Raw genomic sequence first — 18,338 nt, 5'->3', positions numbered from 1 at the left:
GCAAAACTTCTGCATTAGGCCCAGGGCCTGGGATTATTTCTTAGAGATGGATGCCTGCACTTTTCCTATGAAAGTCTGAACCTTCATTCCTCCTCCTTTTCAAATGTGAATGGAGGAAGAGGTGCAACTGGGTTACTACCTTCACCTTCCTTGGGATAGGCACAATTTTACACAGAAAAGAGAATAGTCCAGGCTTTTTCTCTGCCTGAAATTGAAGCTGTGCCCTCAAACAGACCAGAAAACCAGGCCTAAGAGTGGTATGCATTCATAGCCTATTAGGCAAGGCATGCTTTTTAAAAGGTGGAGGTGTTTAGCACTTTTTCCTGTGACTCATTTGTTTTATGCAGTGACTGCTTGATATAAAATATATTTCAATAGAAGAAGTAGAAGGTATTCCAGTCCTCACATGAAAAATATAAAAATCTGATTTGAGTATGTTTCTGGTACATTGTATTTAGAACCTTTCAGGTAGAGGGTAGCCTTTGGTTTATTTTCATGTTTAGGCTAACATGCAAAAGGCATTTTTATGTTTTTGCCATCTACTGTCTGTTACACGCTAGTACCTTTCTCAAGAATTCCTATGTTGCCTGTGTGTATGGGGCATATTCAAAGAAGGGCCAAGAAGAGTCACTTCCTCAGAGATCCCAGTAAGTCTAATATGTGAATTTGGTTATTAAGCTGCCTGAGAGGACTAGGAGACTTGTGTATTTGGGCTTAAGCTGAATGCATGTGGAACTTCAAAGGAAGAAAGGTTAAATTTCTCTGGAATTTGGTGACAGGTGAATGGGACCAGGGGAGGTAGGCTTCCTAGAGTCATCTCTGTGTATAAACCTGGTAGGTTTTTTTCTCCCCTGTGACTTAAGGGTCAGTCAAGATCTGCTTGGTCATCAGAGGGATAAATGTATTTGAGAATACAGTGGACATTCTTGATTTGGAGGCCATAACATTTGCAACTGTGTCCAGTTGTCACAGAACCTTGCATCCTTTGTGAAACACTTCCCAAGGACTTGTTTTTCCCCCCATGACTATTAGCTCTGCCCTTCATTCTTGAGACCTGCAGATTGTATGCAGAGCCTGACTCCTTTCAGTTTTTGTCAGTATGACTCTTTACTTAGTCTGAGAGATGGTTATTAAGCAGTGAAAGCAAAGCACTCCTCCACTTTGCAACACACTCAGATCCTGCTTGTGGGGGAAACAAATGACTTGCAATTTAATGTAACAAGTGGCATTTTGCAGAAATCTTTTGTCTTTTAAAAATACATTACTTTTGGAAAAAAAAAATAATTTGCTTGCCTTTTTAATTGAGCTTCCTACAAATACATGTGTATTGGGAGCTTTTTGCTTGGTTTGGGAATGTTATCCAAACACACATCTGATTGAAGAATGGGGGATTAATAATTTAATTAAGAGTCATGAGATTTAAGATATATGAAGTAGCCTTTTCTTTTGGAGGTTTTTTTCCTCTGATTTGCACTGTCTGATTTTCTCTCTCCAAAAAAATATTTTCAGTGGATACATATTACATCTTCTCATTCATTCAAATGTTCATCATACTGATTTGAAATAATACTTGAGGCCTATAATATTTGGATTATGATTTACCCATCTGTGCATACATACTGTAATGTGCTGCTTCAGAACATCAGTACCATGTTTACTGCACTGTCACTGTTGTATAATTTTTACTAAATAAAGCTTGTAAATGCTGTGCAGAGGTTAATGATCACTTATAACTGCAGCAGTCATGCAGAATACTAGTGCCTTTTGCGGAAATCTTTCTTTAAAATAGGGTTATGTTAAGCATTTTGTGCACCATTTTAATTTTGCCATCTGATCTTGCAGTTTTATGTCAGTCTTATGTGAAAATTCAGTTGAATCCTTTTCCTTTAGAGAGCATTGGAGCTGATCCTCTCACTGCAGTGTTTTTATTGATGCTTTACATCCTATGAATTCTTAAGTGAGAACAAATAACTGCATTAATAGATAAATATTTATCACTAGAGGCATTAACCACAGATGTCTACTAATCTTAGCAACACCAGGTTTAACAGTATATGATACCTTTTATAAAGAACTCCAGAGTACATTTTGGCCTTAAAAGCTTATAGATTAATGATACTGGCAACCCAGTTTTCAATTTATAACATGCAGGCACCACAATCTGCCTATAAAATGCATATTGTTGATTTGGGGCCACCTTAGTAATTTGTCCTAAACTACTAAATTGAAGGACCAGTAAGATAAGACAATCTGACAAGCCAAGAAGCAGTGCTTTCCAGGACTGTCTTAATTTCATTTGTGTCCTTCATTGATATTAGAGAATATTAAAAGCCTTTTTCTCCAAAGCACAAGGAAACTCACGCTTCTATCAGCCCTTCTGTGGTTAAAGGAAGTTTTTGCATTACAGGTTTTAACAGTTGTGTTTTCAGGAGAAACAGCACATTCTTATGTAATAGTCTTTCCCTCCCTTCTTTCCTTGGGACAAAAATGTTTTGCCAAGAGTAACTTTAGTAGAATACAGGCAAACAAGTACTTACCACCATATGAATTTTTAATTGTAAGACATTTCTAAGTAAGCTTAATATGTGATGTATTTAGAGTCACTTATTAGATGTGCAACTGATTTCAAACTTTCACTGAAACCAAATAGCACAAATGGCAGGTCACTTCCATTATGAACTTGTTTTCACACACTCATCAGATGCAAACAGTATATTTCCAGGGCTGAAAACATTGATGCACGATGATGTATTTATTATGTAGCTTGTAACTAAAAGTAGTTGGTTTGTGGGTTTTTTTTGTAATTTTAAGGAAAATTAAATAAAGTTAAAAGTAAATTTTGAAAGTTCTCTGGAGAACAGCGTAAACCACCATTAAGACTTCAAATCTAAGGAATATTATGTGCCCTCTGAGACATCACTGTGAAGCCTCCCAATCTGGCAAGATGCCAAGACTGCAGCTCTCAGCCTTCTGCTGGGATAGAAAACTGGGGGAAAATGCATGCTTCCATAAAAAGGTAACTGGAAGAACAAGTGTAGTAGATGAGCTGGTTTAGGATATGTATCTTCTTGTCGAGAAGGAAAATGGAACTTGGATGAGTGTTGCTGCATAACAGACTGGCATGTCTTTTTAATTAGGAACAGATAAGCTAATTTAATTTACGACTTTTTAAAAATTTGTTTTTAAGCTTTATTTTACCAGTGATAGATGTATTCTTTTATATTTAGATATAAAATGTAAAATAGTAGAATACAAAGTGACCATTATATCAGGGTAAATATTTACTCTCCTTGAGGAGATTTTGTTGAAATGCTCTGTGTGAGCCCTCAGTCTTTCAGTGTTTAGTGTTACATTCTGTGTCAGACATCAGAGCTAACACGCCCAGGGAACTATATCGGCACAGGACACCTAGTAGTAACTGCCACAGAGAAACTCAAGTTAATAGCTGAAAGAGGAGAAAATGAGTTGCTAAGAGTACTCTGATCAACCTTGAATTTAAAACAAGCTGCTTGAAGATTCAGCAAACAAAATTATTTCTTAGCTTGGAAAAGGTCTGGAAAATTCAAGTCTCTATATTTTGAGTTTTTAAAGGGCTTACCGTTCAGAAAGATGCTCAAGATGCAGAATTCCTTCTAGAATGGTACGCATTTGCAGGCAGGTACAACAATTTTTCTCCCATAATCACATGCAAAAAGACAGTAGCAAACCAAAGAAAGAAAAGTCATTAACTGATAAAAATCTAAGATTTCAGACCAGGAGTACAAAAGCAGATTACATAAATTGTTAATTTTCAATGACAACTTCATTTAGTCTGCCAAGTTACCTTTAAAAAGTAACACTAAATGAGTAATTATAGAACATGTGGAAACATCATTATGTTCTGTTATTAGGTCTTTTATAGCCTTTCCTTAAAGCTTCACAGCTTTTCCTAGATTAGTTACTATTTTTCCACTGCTCAGGCCTCTTTTATTTTCTATAGTAGATTGCTTTTTGGGTCCTAATCATATATGTTATGGCTTTGAAGATTGGAGTAGCTAGTTTTAATTAAGCTCACAGCCAAGAGTTGAAAGAGAATATTAAAGCAAAGATCTTTCTTTTAAAATACTTTCCAAAACTCTACTTTGTTGAATTGCTCACAAATTAATTAAAACTATTACAAAATACAAATTGCAAACAACAAAATATATTTTTACAGTTTTATTCCCTCTCATTACATGTTAGGACCTCCAAGTGTTTATGGACATCTGGAAGACTACTTACAAAAATACTCCAGTAAGAATGAATAAGTTATTCACAGATAAGTAGTGACAGAATCAGGCCCTTATCTGTCTTCTGAGTACTTATCCTACAGAGATTTAAGATATAAATTAATCCAAATAATTTATAGATTTTATATTTGATTCAGTTAAAAGGTGCTGAGAGATAGGAACGAGGAGGGAGTGTTACTAAACCACTTTCTATAACTGAAATAGCATTTTTGTCTCAGTGTATTTCTCATATCCCAGACAACTGGTCCTCTACCTGAGAGTCTGGTAGAGCATTCAATATTGTTTTACCTGTCTCTTGACTCAGTATAGTGCAGAAGTGGATCACCTAGATTACCTCTGCCAGTCTTGCAACATCCCTGATAATTTGGCTATCATTATGATTATTTCAGTAGATGTTTTGCATTGAAGGCTATAGAGCAGGCCAAGCAATTCAGTGCTATGTGTTTAATGTATACAACCTTATCAGATAGACTCACAGGATCACATGGAAAATTAAGTCATTAGGGACATCAGAGATCACCTAATACAGCCTCCTGTGTCAAACTGGGCTAGCTAGATCAGGTCGCTCAGAAGGGGTTTTTTTTATTTGGGGATGAGTTTTGTCAAACCAATTTTGGTTTTCTAAGGCAAATTTGAATATAAATGACTTTGTGGAGTTTATTTTTTCTCTATTAAATACACATTTTATCAGAGTCACTAGAGAATAAATCTATAACTGATTTTGGCATTAAAGATAAGTACTTAATAAATACTGAGCATAGTACCCATCTGTTGTTGAAATCTCTCTCATTGCTCAGAGCAGTTCTTGAGATCTGTTTCCCCTGTGAAGATTTGTGTCACAGAACTGTTCTTTAACTTGCTGTCTACTGTGACTTTAACTCTCTGTACTTACTCCCATTCTGTTGGCCTTGAGCAGGCTGAGCAGATTCTTACTATGTTTGCAGTTTTAGAACCAGGTTTTCACTTTCACTTTGTATTTGCCTAATAAGGAACTTGGAGCAGCAGTAGACTGAACAATCCTGAATGTTAGAAAAAATACATAAACCCAAGCAACAACCCAAAGCAAAACCTCAGCAGTTTACTTTCAAGGTTAGTTTCAAGTTTACATGCAAATAAACTTGTTAGAACCTAGCCATCTGTAGACTATTAGGTGCATATTTGACAAAAAAAAAAAAAAAAAAGAAAAAAGGTAAATAAAAAAGCTGTCAAATGGCTCTTGAACATTCAAACAGCTCAAAGGCTCTTTGTGTGGTAATGTTGGCACAGCTCCTAAGTGACCAGATGGAATTTTATTAACACTCAACAGGACAAGGGCTGAGATTTTGTTTCTTAACTTACTATATTTGAAACGCTTGTAGAGGATGTGTCAGAAAGCTTGATAGTTCTTTCTACTACACAAAATTGCACATATACCTTCCCTAATGGAAAGATGTTGACAGCTTCAGAGGTTGTAATTTCTATAAGGTGGGTAAGAAAAGAGATAAGAGATGTATGGTAATTTGAATATTACAACTTTTTAGCATATTTTTTAAAAGTGTTTTTATATACACAATTAATGTATATAAAATCAGAATTTAGAAACAGGCTTTTTAATAAACAATGTATTTTTATAAGAGAGAACAAAAGTTATCTAAGTATTAAAACTACCTTTATTTCTGACATCAATAATCACTAATATGTGATGACAGATTTCCATTTAAGGACTCTGGTAAACATACAGAACCATGTGAATTTATGTGAATCCTCCTTTTCTGGCATCATTATGAGTTTATTGTCAGTAAGAAATATCTGAAAACTGAGAATCTGCGTTGTCTCTGGTAAATCACAGGATGACCTTCAAATCAGACAGTGTAAGAAACAAAGAAACAAAAGCTGTAACATAACGTAGACTCATCATTTGCCCCGTGCCTTTTAAGTGCTTCCTTTCCATATTCAAGGTTTTCATGATAGCTAGAAACATGCGGTGTTACAGGTTAGTATTTTGTAACCTCTGACTTCTCTGAGGCATCAGAAAGAACACTGATGTGACATACAATTAAGAGTTAGCAGTACTAATTTTGAGCCTGGGTATCGTATTCAGACAAGATTCTCACTTGTTGCTGGTGAAAGTGAGCCTGAGGGCTTTGTACAGAATCAGATCCTGTATTTGTTTAATAACTCAAGCTGGTAGCATCAGTAAAGTTATGACAAATACTGTATTGTGGAATTATGTTGTATAATTTATATGTGCTTACTTGCATAGGTAGACCAAAGACCAGATCAAGAGCTTGTTGAAGTCAATCAGAGTTTTTCTCAGCTTCTTCAGTACTGTTGCCAGTCCTGGAACTTTGTGTCCCCAGCCTTGTATTGCCTGATTTTCATTTAGTTATTTATGTATTTTATTTTATTAAAGCCCCAGTTTATACCTTTCATGTAGGCCCAGTATTATTGCAAGACGAAAAAGTAATTTTAACTTGTGTATTGAAAAAACTAACAGTAGATTAACTTTATTATATTGATTAGGAATGTGTACTTCAAATCTAAATCATTGTCCTGCATTATAACATCCTACAAATGTCCATTCAGACTAACTTCTGGCACTGCATTTCATGTGTGTTCTTTTTGTTGCTTAGCAAACTGTATTTTGCACTCAACTTGGAAAAAGTATAGAGAATCGGAAGCCCCAGTAAATCATGCAAGGAAAAGAAAATCAGCATTTGTTCTAATATTATAGATATAAAATCAGTGTTTGTTCTAAAATAATAAGGAAAATAATTTAAAGGAAAAATCAGAAACATTTTAGGAAAGTGTTTTCCTCTTAATTGTTTGTGTAATGTCTAGATTAGCATTTACCATCTGTAATCAGTTAACTTTTGAATCACATTAGAATCAAGACTTTTACAGTAGGCATGGTCAAAAGAGGTCATATACGGTAGCATATGTGAAGATAATTTCAAAGAAAGGATTAAGCTGAGAGAGGTAACAGTTTTAAATGTGCTGTTTCTAGACTGTACTATTTCTATAGATTAATTTTCTTGTTTTCTATCACCTGTTCTCTGTTCTTGCTATCCTGACTTGATAAAGTGTCTTTTGCTTGCTCAATTAAAAATGCTTCAGGCAGAAAGCATCTGACAGGGCAGAAGAGTAAGGGAAAAGGAGGAGGACAAAATACCATAATTAAACAGCAAACACAAATGAAAAAAAAGAGACAGTAAAGAGATGCAAATCCTGCTAGTTGCATGTGCATGTGTGCATACACACGTAAGATTTTCTTTTCTATACTCCTGATCTGTATGGTTGCCTATTTATATGTAATATATCATTTCAGGGATTTATATTATTGATTGTTATTAAGGTTGCCTCTTTATTTACAAGATCCTGTTTCAGTCCTTACTGACTCTTCAGGAAGAGTTATATTGTATGCCAAGTGTCTACTTTAGGCTGTCTATTTTAATTTGCTTGGTGGGTTTTTGTTTTAGCATTAGAAAGAAACATATTTGGACTACTGTCTGAAGTATCGGTAGTCATTTAAGAGACTATTTTGGCCCTGTTGTTTTTCCTCACATAATTTTTTTCATTCTGTGCATAGGGTGGGCAGTAATCTAGGATAATCTGGTGGTGGAGACCTGTTTCCTCAAGGATCCTACCTCTTACATTGCAATACTTGGAAGCCATGTCATAAATTAAGGAGGGGTGGGCATGTGTAGAGAAGAATTGTTCTGACAGTTAATAGTTGAATGTTCCCACAAAGAACTGGATCCTTTTGTCCCCCATGACATAGAGTTTCTGTAGGGAAATATGGTAGGCAAGTTTTTAAACCAAATATATTCCCGGTAATCTCTTATCATAACTCATGCTTTCTTGATACCTACCTGTGATGTGTTGTGGTCTGCTTTATAGAAGTGCTAACGATAATTCATATCTGCATCTGAAGACGCCAAAGGAATCCTGGATGTTCAGTAACTCTGGAACCTGAAAATCAGGAGGTATCTCGTGTTGGAAACGCCAAATTACCACATAAGTACTTTTGACCTTAAATTTTTCATGTTCTAGTTCTCCCATTCACTCACATACTATATTGATTCAATCTTACCCCATAAATACCCTGTGAAAACAAGCACATTAATAGCCTTGAAACACTATGACGTAATGCAATGATACTAACTTTATAATTGCCAATGAGAAAGGAAGTAATCCTTCAGAACAGGATTTTTTAATAGTTATCTGGTAAATAAGACTAAAACCAGATGCCAAGGAGAATAAGAGAAGACATTAAGTAGCTGTTCTGTGGAAAGAGATAGGGGTCCCTTGGAAAAAACAGTATTCATTGTGTGTACATCTTGGCATGCACTGTATTGTATAGCAAATATTTTACAGGTCAAATATATGTGGGTTGATTGAATCCTGGAACATTCTACGTTTTTAATACTTGACTAGGCAACCTAATATCACTCCAGCAATTTTTTGTTTGCAGTAGTATATGTATATACTACATGTTTTTGTATGTGTATACACACCTACCTCTAAGATAAAGGAATTACGGAGATCTTATAACATGGAATACATGGAACTTTTGCACAGATATGCAATTTACTTATTTGGGGGATTATATTAGTAATAGTATTCGTTCAAATCTAACCAATTTAAGGAAACCATGACAATAATAACTGGGGACAAAAAAAAAAGATGAAACTTGAGAATACCAAATGATTAGCAAAACATTAAAAAAATAAATTGAGATAGGCTTAAAAAAATCATTAATTTTGTAAAGGATAAGCCTTTGGGCTGTTTTTGTTTACTCTTGTGATATCTAGTTTATATTTTCAAGTTGTTTTTCTTTCAATCATGAGGGCTAAAAAATGTATATTGAGAAATGAAACCTTCTGTCCTCAAGTATTTGTGACTTACTGAGAGTAATGCTTTTGGAGAAATACCAGCTAATACATGATAATATTGTCACAATTGATGACTTGGGAATTGCATAATTTTAACTGTTCTTGGGAGCTGGTGTGGGAGGCCACTAAACCGAACAAATCATTTCCATAGCTGTGTCTAAAAAGTCAAAATCTTGTTGACAACAGAAAGAGGCTGATGTCTTTTGTGAACTGAGTTCTGTGGCTACATACAGTGGCCAGCTGGTTGACTCTTTCATAAAGCTGGTTCAATGCAGCCTGTAGTAGCTTAAATCCTGGAAGAAACCTACTTACTTCTTGGTGGCCATTCTGTTGTCCTTCAGCAGGGATTGATAGCGAGGCCAGCAATACTGAAAGAAAGGATACCTGCAGCCTGAGCAAAGCATTCTTCACATGAGCTGTCACATATTATATTGCTGCAGATGAGACTGATGGGAGGCAGGAGAAGGAGGGAAGCCCACCACCCATCATACCCAGCAAACAGAGCTGCGCAATGGTGCACTTGCAGAACGTGCTTTCAAATCCTTAATTGTGTGTTTCCCTTCTCTTTTCTAAAAAACCTGTTCAGTGCATTTGTCTAGAGACAGCAGTGCCCCTGACCTTAGTGCTTCTATACAGCATGGCTATTAGCATAGGTTTTGACACAATCTGTCAATGTGAGAACATTTTATCTATTAAATAACCTTGTGGTTTTGTTAGCCAGTTACACAGAGTAAGAAAAATTCATATACACCATGTACACAGATATTTGTCTCCTGCATTAGTTATATTCTCAGGATCTAAAAAAGTCAAACCTTAACAGTACTCACTATTTGAAGGCTTAGGTTGTGATATACACTTTATAATTGTCTTGGTTTTGACATACACATATGCCTGAGCTGTTATTTCTGTTGATGGTGTGATCTCTTCACCAGGGAGATAAGTTGGTACGTTTTTCATGTAAATATGTTAGGAAGGTTAGGAAGATTGCTACTTCTGCTCTACATTACCCTTACAGATTTCCTTGGAAGAGGTTTAGAGACTCCATATAACCTAAGTGGGCAGATGAGAACTACACAAACTCTCAAGGTGCTAAAATTAGGCTTTTGACTATCTTGTAGCTTTTCTTTGTGTGTTATTGCTGGCAGTAGCTGAAGCGTCAAAGGACACTTTTGGTTTGTAAGGACAAAGAGCAGGGGCCCTGCCCTGCCTTACCTTTTTCCCCATAGGGGAAGATTGCTGCAATGACTTTGTTTTTCCTCTGTATTCGGAATTCTGATGCTGCTTTCCAGAAATGCAAATACCCTGAATAGTAATCTGGAGAGAGAAATCACTTAAACATTGCCTTTAAAAAACTTTCTAAAAGTAAGGTAAAAGGGAAAGATCTATTCAGTAGGGTGACTCTGAAGAAACTGTAATATGTATGAATTTAAGAAATTAATATATTTATAAAAAGAGTCATATGAACATGTGAGAATTCAACCAGAGGACACAGAAGAAAATTATGTATTACTTAGGGTAGAGATAATAAGACATTTTTCTTCCATTCAGCACCCAAACCATTTTTCTCTGAAATCTGACTAATCTTGATACAACACACCACTTAGGATAAAACAGGCATCTTGCCTTCTTTATTATCAGTTTTATATCAGAGCACTGAATAAAGCCACTGAAGGGGATTCAGTTCTGATTGCCGATGATGTTGTGTGTTTCTTGCTCACTAAGAACCCAGCAAGAATTTAAAAGGTTTCTGTCTATCAGAAGTCCCAGTTAGTATTTTCTATTATGCTCTGCATGTCTCCTGGGTTTTTGTAATGTGGCTCAGTGAAGATCAGGCACCTGGAGAAAATTAAACTATATGAAAATAAAATGTGCAGTTATCTGTCAATTAAATGTAATTCTTTACAAGTTGGTAGCCATCTTTTATATGATTTTGTCTACTACTGCTAGTAATAGAGTACCAGAAAAGATCTGCCATAAACTGGGCATCATATGTTTTCTTTGGAAATAATTACTTTTTCTATCATTAGCTGATTTTAAAATGAAATTCATCCAGTACAGATTCTCTTTATCAAATAATATCACAGAATCACAGAATTGTCTAGGTTGGAAAAGACCTTGAAGATCATCCAGTCCAACCATTAACCTAACACTGACAGTTCCCAACTACACCATGTCCCTAAGTTCTGTGTTGACCCTACTCTTAAACCCTCCAGGGATGGGGATTCCACCACCTCCCTTTATGAAAAAAAATCTGTTTCATCCTGCTTTAGAACCTGTTCTAAGCAAGACCTTTAGGGCTTTCTGTAAGTCAGTAAAAGTTGTTGCATTGATTTCACTGAATTTTGATCAGTTTCTTTAGGCAGTAAGATAAGACCAGATCTTCAGTGTTTGATTATAAAATATAAAGATACCTAAATCCTTACCACATTTTCCTAGAGAAGGGACAAAAAACTTCCAACATTCTGCAAAATCTTCTGAAATGTCGTTCTTACGGTCTAGCCTTTGCAATTCAGGATTAAAGTAATAGGGAAAGGATCATTAGCATGCAGAAACCAATTACAGCAGCTACAGATCAGTACCTTGCAACAGTGTAAATATGTTTGTATTAATATCTGTTGTTTATCTGTGATACAGTAAATACAATACACAAAATTATTTTCAATGATTTCCAATTTATTCCAAAGCAAAAAAAAACCCAGAAAACAAGACAAAATTAATTTTAGCTGAACTCGTGTTTCTGGTTATCTTTAGGGTTGGGCCTTGTAATTCTACTTAGAGACAAGTTATTGAGGGAGTTTGGAAGTAGTAGGAAAAAAAACACCAGCACACCACTCCTTTTGCTTAAAATTAACCAGAATTCTACAGCAAAATGAAAATTTTGCATTGGCAAGAGATTCCAAGTGAACTGAATGCTGGGTGATGCTGCTTTGTTTAGGTTTCTATCCTGATTTTAAATACAAATTAAGAAGTAGTTAGCATGTGTAGACTGACGTGATAATTACTAAAAATAATTAGGTAGCTTACTGCTCAGGTGGAAATGAGTCATAGTGTGTCAGTATTTTCAGGTAATAAAAATGGAGCTCCATGAAAGATCGAGGTGTCAGAAGAACAGATGCTGAATCAAATGGATAAATGAAAGAGTAACAAGTCTTTAAGACCAGATGGTATATATCTAAGATTCAGAAAGCATTTAAGAATGAAGCAGCTGAACTGTTGACAAAAATAGGCGCTCTCATTAAAATTAGTTACTATGCTAGAAAAGTAGAGCAAATATACCTAAGTTTAAAACAGGTTGCAGCAGAAGCCCTGCAGTTAATGATCTATCAGTATTTCCCTAGAACTAGGAAAATCAGCTGGGGAAAAAAAAAAAAAAAGTTAATCTACCTGAATGAACATGGTAGGACAGAAGAAAACAAGCATGACTTCTGCTAAAAAAAAAAAAAAAAAAAATAAAAAAATCCTCCCTGATTAAGATATCTGGTTTCATGGATTTAAGTGTTAATCGGTTTAGGGCCAGGATCAGCCTCAGGACATGTTCAACACCAAAAATGCAGTTGATAACACAGGGATTACCTTACTGGCTATGGAGAAACCATAGAACACACAATCTGTTCCAGCTTGCTGTATCTGAACAGATTGGCCCAGTGAAGTCCAAACACATCTGGGGAGATTTGTTTGGCTGTCTTCTTTTTCTTGGTGAACCAGAGCACTGAGGCACAATGTGACAATGCAAATGCCATACAGCGACTCAGTAGCCAAAAACATTGCACCCGATTGTCCTGTTTTTGACAATGAATGACCAGTAGCTGATGTCTGGGAAAACACTGGGCAGGGCAGGGACAGGAGGTGGGTAAATACAGGGTGTTATTCTCCCAATTTCCAGTAATCTGATGTTTAGGAATTTCCTAATCCAGGAGTTCTATGCATATCATAGTATTAATAGCCATGCATGGACTTTAGTTTCCTCATATTTTTTTCTAATTGAATAACAGATTTGAGCCTCTTAACTGTTCCACAGTTTAATTATGTGGTGTGAAAATAGACTTTATTCTCTAAATTTGGTGCTTGATAATTTCGTTTTGATATTCTAGTTGCTGTATTAGGAGAAACAGTAAATATTAGCTTTCTTTTCATTACCTTAGTCATATTCATGAATCTACACATCTAGGTCATTTTTTTACCCTCAGTCATCTATATTTCAGAATGAAGCGTCCTTGCCTATTTAACTTCTTGAGTAGTTGTTCCTTACCTTTGCTCAGCTATATCTGTGCCTTTTCTAGTTCTGCAACACATGATTTGTAGCACCATGTACCTAGAGTTGTATGCAGTGTTTAAAATGTGGTTAAGTAGTAATAATTTTACAGTGGCAAAATAGGTGTTTGTTTCCTGTTTGTTTCCCAACAAAGCTGTTATCTTTGAATTGTCATAGACCATCTGGTCTGGTCTGTCCTTACCGGGTCTCCTTGTTGTGCATCCTCAGGCAGTTTAGATGACCTCCTGCTGAGGAAAGTCCCAGGCTACCAGCACACATCTTTTGCATGGCAGCAGAGCAGAACCAGCACCCTGTGGCTCACCCACATGCCCTGGAGAAATGCTGTGTCTCTCCAGAGGTTCAAGGGAACAAGGGTTCTTCAGGCTGCCCATTCCACTGGTGATATAACTCACAGAAGGAACATCTCTAAGGACCAAAGAAGAATCCTGCGTCAGGTTGTCACTTAGAAAGGTAGCACGAGTACAGCCAAAAGCATCTTGTTCAAACAATGCTAAGTGCAAAGAGCCACCTGCAGATATAACCAGCATGGCTACAGCACCCATGCCTGCTTGTCAGCTTTCAGAGATGTGTTTCTCTGGGCCTGGAGACCTTTCTCTGACAGTGCTAACTGAACACCTACAGAACAGTCTGTAATTGCACAAGAGAGCCTAGTAAGGGAAAAGAGCAATTGCTTACTTTGATGGCCAGCACCTCGATCTCCCAGCTGTGGCCTGTAATGCCATTTTGTAGTGAAAAAGCGAGATGTAGCACAGGTTCACATTGCACATGCAGATCCATCTCCTGTCTGTGCCAGGCAATTGCTAATCCAGTCTGTGAGTATGTCAGATGTGGTTCACATTGGGGTTGTCCAAGCTGTGTCCTGGCAGCATGTAAAACACCACATTTTGCAAGGACCCGCTCTCAGCCAGGCCCATCTGCTTGTCATTCCTGAGAAGAGTAAAATGCTGTGGGAATCCATTGGGTCACACAGGACTTTCTCTGCTATTAGAGGAATACTGTTACTTCTATTATTTTTAGGATACAAAAGCCAGCTAAGTTTCTATTGGCATTACCTATCAAAAATTAATTCTTTACCACTGGCCTTTGTCAGCATATATCTACCTCCTGATCAGATGCCAAGCTTCAAAATTTCCTGGCTGGGCTAAGAACAGATTTGTTTCTAATGACAGATTTGGGTGGTTTGACAGAAAACAGTGTACACTTGGGAGCACTTGAGGGCAGCTGCTCCAGATAAGAGGGAAGGGAGTATTTTTTGGCAATGGCCTAAACATGAGGACAGTAGTTCTTTTTTTGTCCTCAATAAACTGTGTATACTTCGGGTATTTTGCATGTCTAGGTAGATTGTTGTACAGGACTAGGTAACTGCTGACAAGGTATCCAAGGAGAAACACCTTAGCTTTTCCTTATGTAGATTCAAGAAGGACTCACTCTGTGCATTCCTGCCAGCTTAGTCAGTGTCCTGGGAACTAATGGGCTTCTGATAATTTTGGGCCAATCTTCAATGATTTCTTTGCGGAAGGGGCATGTGGGCCTGTTAAAGACCAAAGGCATGCTACAGATCTCACCAGTTGCTGGGCTTCCTGCTGCAAAAAGTAATTCAAGCCAATTATGCCTATTCTTCAGGCAGCCAGCTTCAGGATCAACAAATCACCCACCACCACCCCCCTTAGGAGGTTATGAAGGCTGGGGCGAGACTTGCAAGGTAGGTGTTTTATACCACAGGGCTCCTCAGGCACCACTGAACATGGTTGTGCATGGAGTGCTCGGCTGGTTGGTGTGGGGTCTGCATTAAGAGTAGAAACACAGTGGTGAAAGGGGAGTGAAGAGTAGATGCCAAGGATGGCTTGGGAGCTGGATGCTGACCTAAGTGGATTACGTGTCTGATCTTTGTGTCCGTTCCTCGGTTCTCAAATAATACAACCTCAGAATACACTTTTAGTTAAAAGCAACTGTGGTGAGTCAGTGGTGGATTTTCCATATAGGTTAGTTTGTACTGAAATTCTAGGAAATTAAAGTCCAAACGAGAAAATTTAATTATTTCTGAAGTCTAGTCCATGTAGGCATACACACTTGAATTTTTAAGACATTTATGCCATTATAACACAAGGAGACCCATAAAATCGTATCATTTCTTCTGCTCAGTTTGGTGTCTCACTGTTCCCTGGGAGTCAGTGGAACAGACTGAAAAGGCTTGGAGGCTAATACAGCCACCATGCCTGTAACAGCAGAACTGCTTGAACTTCTATTCTTATCTGATCAGCCTGTTTCAGTACATCCCATTTCAATATCTATTAATTTTGAATTAGTTATCTGTTAAGTTGCATGTATAATGTAATAGTCCCAGTAATAACAACAGTGTACTAGGCATTAATCAGAAGATACAGGAAATGTGAATGATATGTTCAAAGTCTTATTTTTTAAGAAAATATCCATACTGGAAAAAGATCATGAAATACATAAAAATAAGCTGTCCAGACAAAAGTTATCCATCTAAATACTCGACTAAACCATTCTAAATTTTTTTTTTAATGTCAATCTTAGTAGGTGGCTTTTTCTTGTACTTTCACTTTTTCTGTGGTTTGATGATGTGAACTCAAGGCAGAATTAGCAAGGTGGTTCTAGTCCACAGAAGCTGCATCCCTAGATACACTGGGTACCTTGTTAAACTATTATCAGCCTAGCCGGCATTCCTGTGGCCCTGACCCTAAACAAGGTTGATCAACTACCAAATTTTTGCAAGGTAAAAGAATGGTTCTTCTGTATAGAACAAATTAGTGATTGAAAATAGGAATGTGTCACAGAAAAGCTCTCAGATAAAAGGATACATTGAAATGAAATGGAATATTAAAGCATTCACTTAGAGTTTCTGACTATTTTTCTCTGTAAAAATGTCTGTGCAAAAGATAGCAAAAGTTTGAGAGGTAACAGTAGTGCTGTGCTACCAAAAGCAGTGCAGGCTACTATAATTTTTAACCCACCTCATTTTTATGAGTGTTTGTGCAGAAGTAATTATCAGGGGAAAACAGAATTCAACAGTAGGTGGAATGGGCCAGGCAGGTCTGACAGCTCTTGCCAGACTCTACTTCCTGATTTATCTGTTTGTATCATTAGGATATACAGGATTAAGAGCTGCAGGATTCAGGGCTGTCCGTCCAGATAAGAGAACTAATTCTTCTGAAAGCAATCTGGTAAGCCAGGTGTAAGTATGAGTGACTCCCTGTGCTTGGGATCATCAACAAAATAGTTGATACTTCTGTTAAACTTCTGACTTGATGCCTCACAAACTCAGGACCTGATACCAGATTGCTGAGCAGGTGTGCCGTAGGGAACACTGCTAGCCTTATTTTTACCTTTACCATCCTGACCTTGCCCTCTTTGATCTTCCCAACTAATGTGAGCTTCCCTATGACCTTGCATATTGACAAAATCTACTTATTCATATCTCCCTGGCACTCAGCCAAAAAGTTCCCTTTTATTTTTTTTATCCTATGGATTTTTATCTCTGAGAATCTGATCAGCCTGTGCAGTAACAAGCCTACTGGAGTAAGCAGGAGATGATCACAACAGGGAAGACAACAGGGTTTTTGTACATGGAAGACAAGCATCTGCAGCTTCTTCCTTAAATGACAGGTTCAGGGCAACTGTGAAACTGCGGAAGTCAGGAAGCCTTATGTGATTATATGGTGAGAGCCTGCCAGAACACTGCAGCCCTTCTTCTCTGAACATGCTTGTCAGTATCATCTCAAACTGTAAGGTTTTATTCTTTTCAGAACAGCATAAGAAAAACAAGCAAACAAACAAAACAAAACCCCTGAATCTGTTCAAGATGTATTTGCATATGTCTGAGATTCTCAGGTTTCAGATGTAAATGTGTCTTTTAAGGTTTGACCTTGTTTAGAAAGGAGGAAGCCCCAGCTTTGACAGAGTCAAAGAGGGCAGGTAAAGTCTTTACTGGGAGTGTTTCTTTCCTCTGTACCGGTGGCCTTTTGACATTGTGCCAAGAGACGTGTTGTTTCTACAGTATTTTTATTTTACTTACTTTACGATTCCTACTATGATTTTTTTTTCACAGAAGGAGGAGTAAGTCTCAAACTGCAATAAGTTTAGTTGTAGGCTTGTTTGAAAATCAAAGATTATTGTAATTTATTTTAGAAACACACTTTATGCATATGGTTTCTAATTTAATTTCTATTATTATTTTAAAAATACTTATAGTATCCAATGATATCTAGTTAAATGGCAATTTGACACATATTACAGCATATTTTCATAAGACATTTTAAAAGTAACATGGCATACCTTCGCCACACCTGTCCATTGATTCTTGAAGTTAAATGTCCATGTATGTCAGTGAAATGTGTGCATGTTCAGTGCCATGAACAATGGAATTGTTTATCCTAGGGAATGAAATATTTGGATGGTCACATTTGAAAATTTTGCCAAAAATGTATCATTCTGCATATAATTTGTAACTGTATAGTATTAAAATAGTGGGCTTCCCTGGAAAAGCTTGCTTAACATGGCACTGAGCAGAAAGGGGAGGTAGGAAAAAAGACCAGGGAGACCTTGCTAACTCTATTGCAGGTTCTGATGTGGCATCGAGTGGAAGAAATTACAAGTATTTGAGGTAATGCACTCATTATTGCATTTTACTGTGCAAGAAGATGAGTGGGAACTTGTGATGTATTGGGCGCATACAAGGTAGAAGAGGCTATAAGAAAGAAATAGTGTGTTCTCTGTTAACAATCGCCTCTCTCCGTAGTCTATAAAAATGGGTGTGAAGGTGAATTTCTTACCTATGCATTTTCCTCTTCCCCAAATTTTGGGAAGCCCTGACTTTTTTATATATATATATATATATATATATATATATATATATATGTAGTAGATTTAGTCCTCTTACTATAAATGGTTGCTACACTT

At 36.9% G+C, this 18,338-nt stretch overlaps 1 protein-coding gene across 6 annotated transcripts in view; it reads left to right on the top strand.

The window, feature by feature from the left end:
- Positions 1–18,338, top strand: part of RAP1GDS1 (Rap1 GTPase-GDP dissociation stimulator 1) — a 102,157-nt gene that overhangs the window by 16,828 nt on the left and 66,991 nt on the right. The window contains exon 1 of one of the 6 annotated variants that reach the window (XM_074905544.1): positions 15,063–15,117. The exons of the other annotated variants lie outside the window; for them this stretch is intronic. The gene's annotated coding sequence lies outside the window, so the exon portion shown is untranslated. Of the gene's footprint in view, positions 1–15,062; positions 15,118–18,338 lie in introns of those variants that run through there. 6 annotated transcript variants of the gene reach the window in all.

Source organism: Athene noctua, chromosome 4 (assembly GCF_965140245.1).
Source record: "Athene noctua chromosome 4, bAthNoc1.hap1.1, whole genome shotgun sequence".
Lineage (NCBI taxonomy): Eukaryota > Metazoa > Chordata > Aves > Strigiformes > Strigidae > Athene > Athene noctua.
Note: the sequence above shows the minus strand (reverse complement) of the source record. Positions and strands in the feature narration are given on the sequence as shown.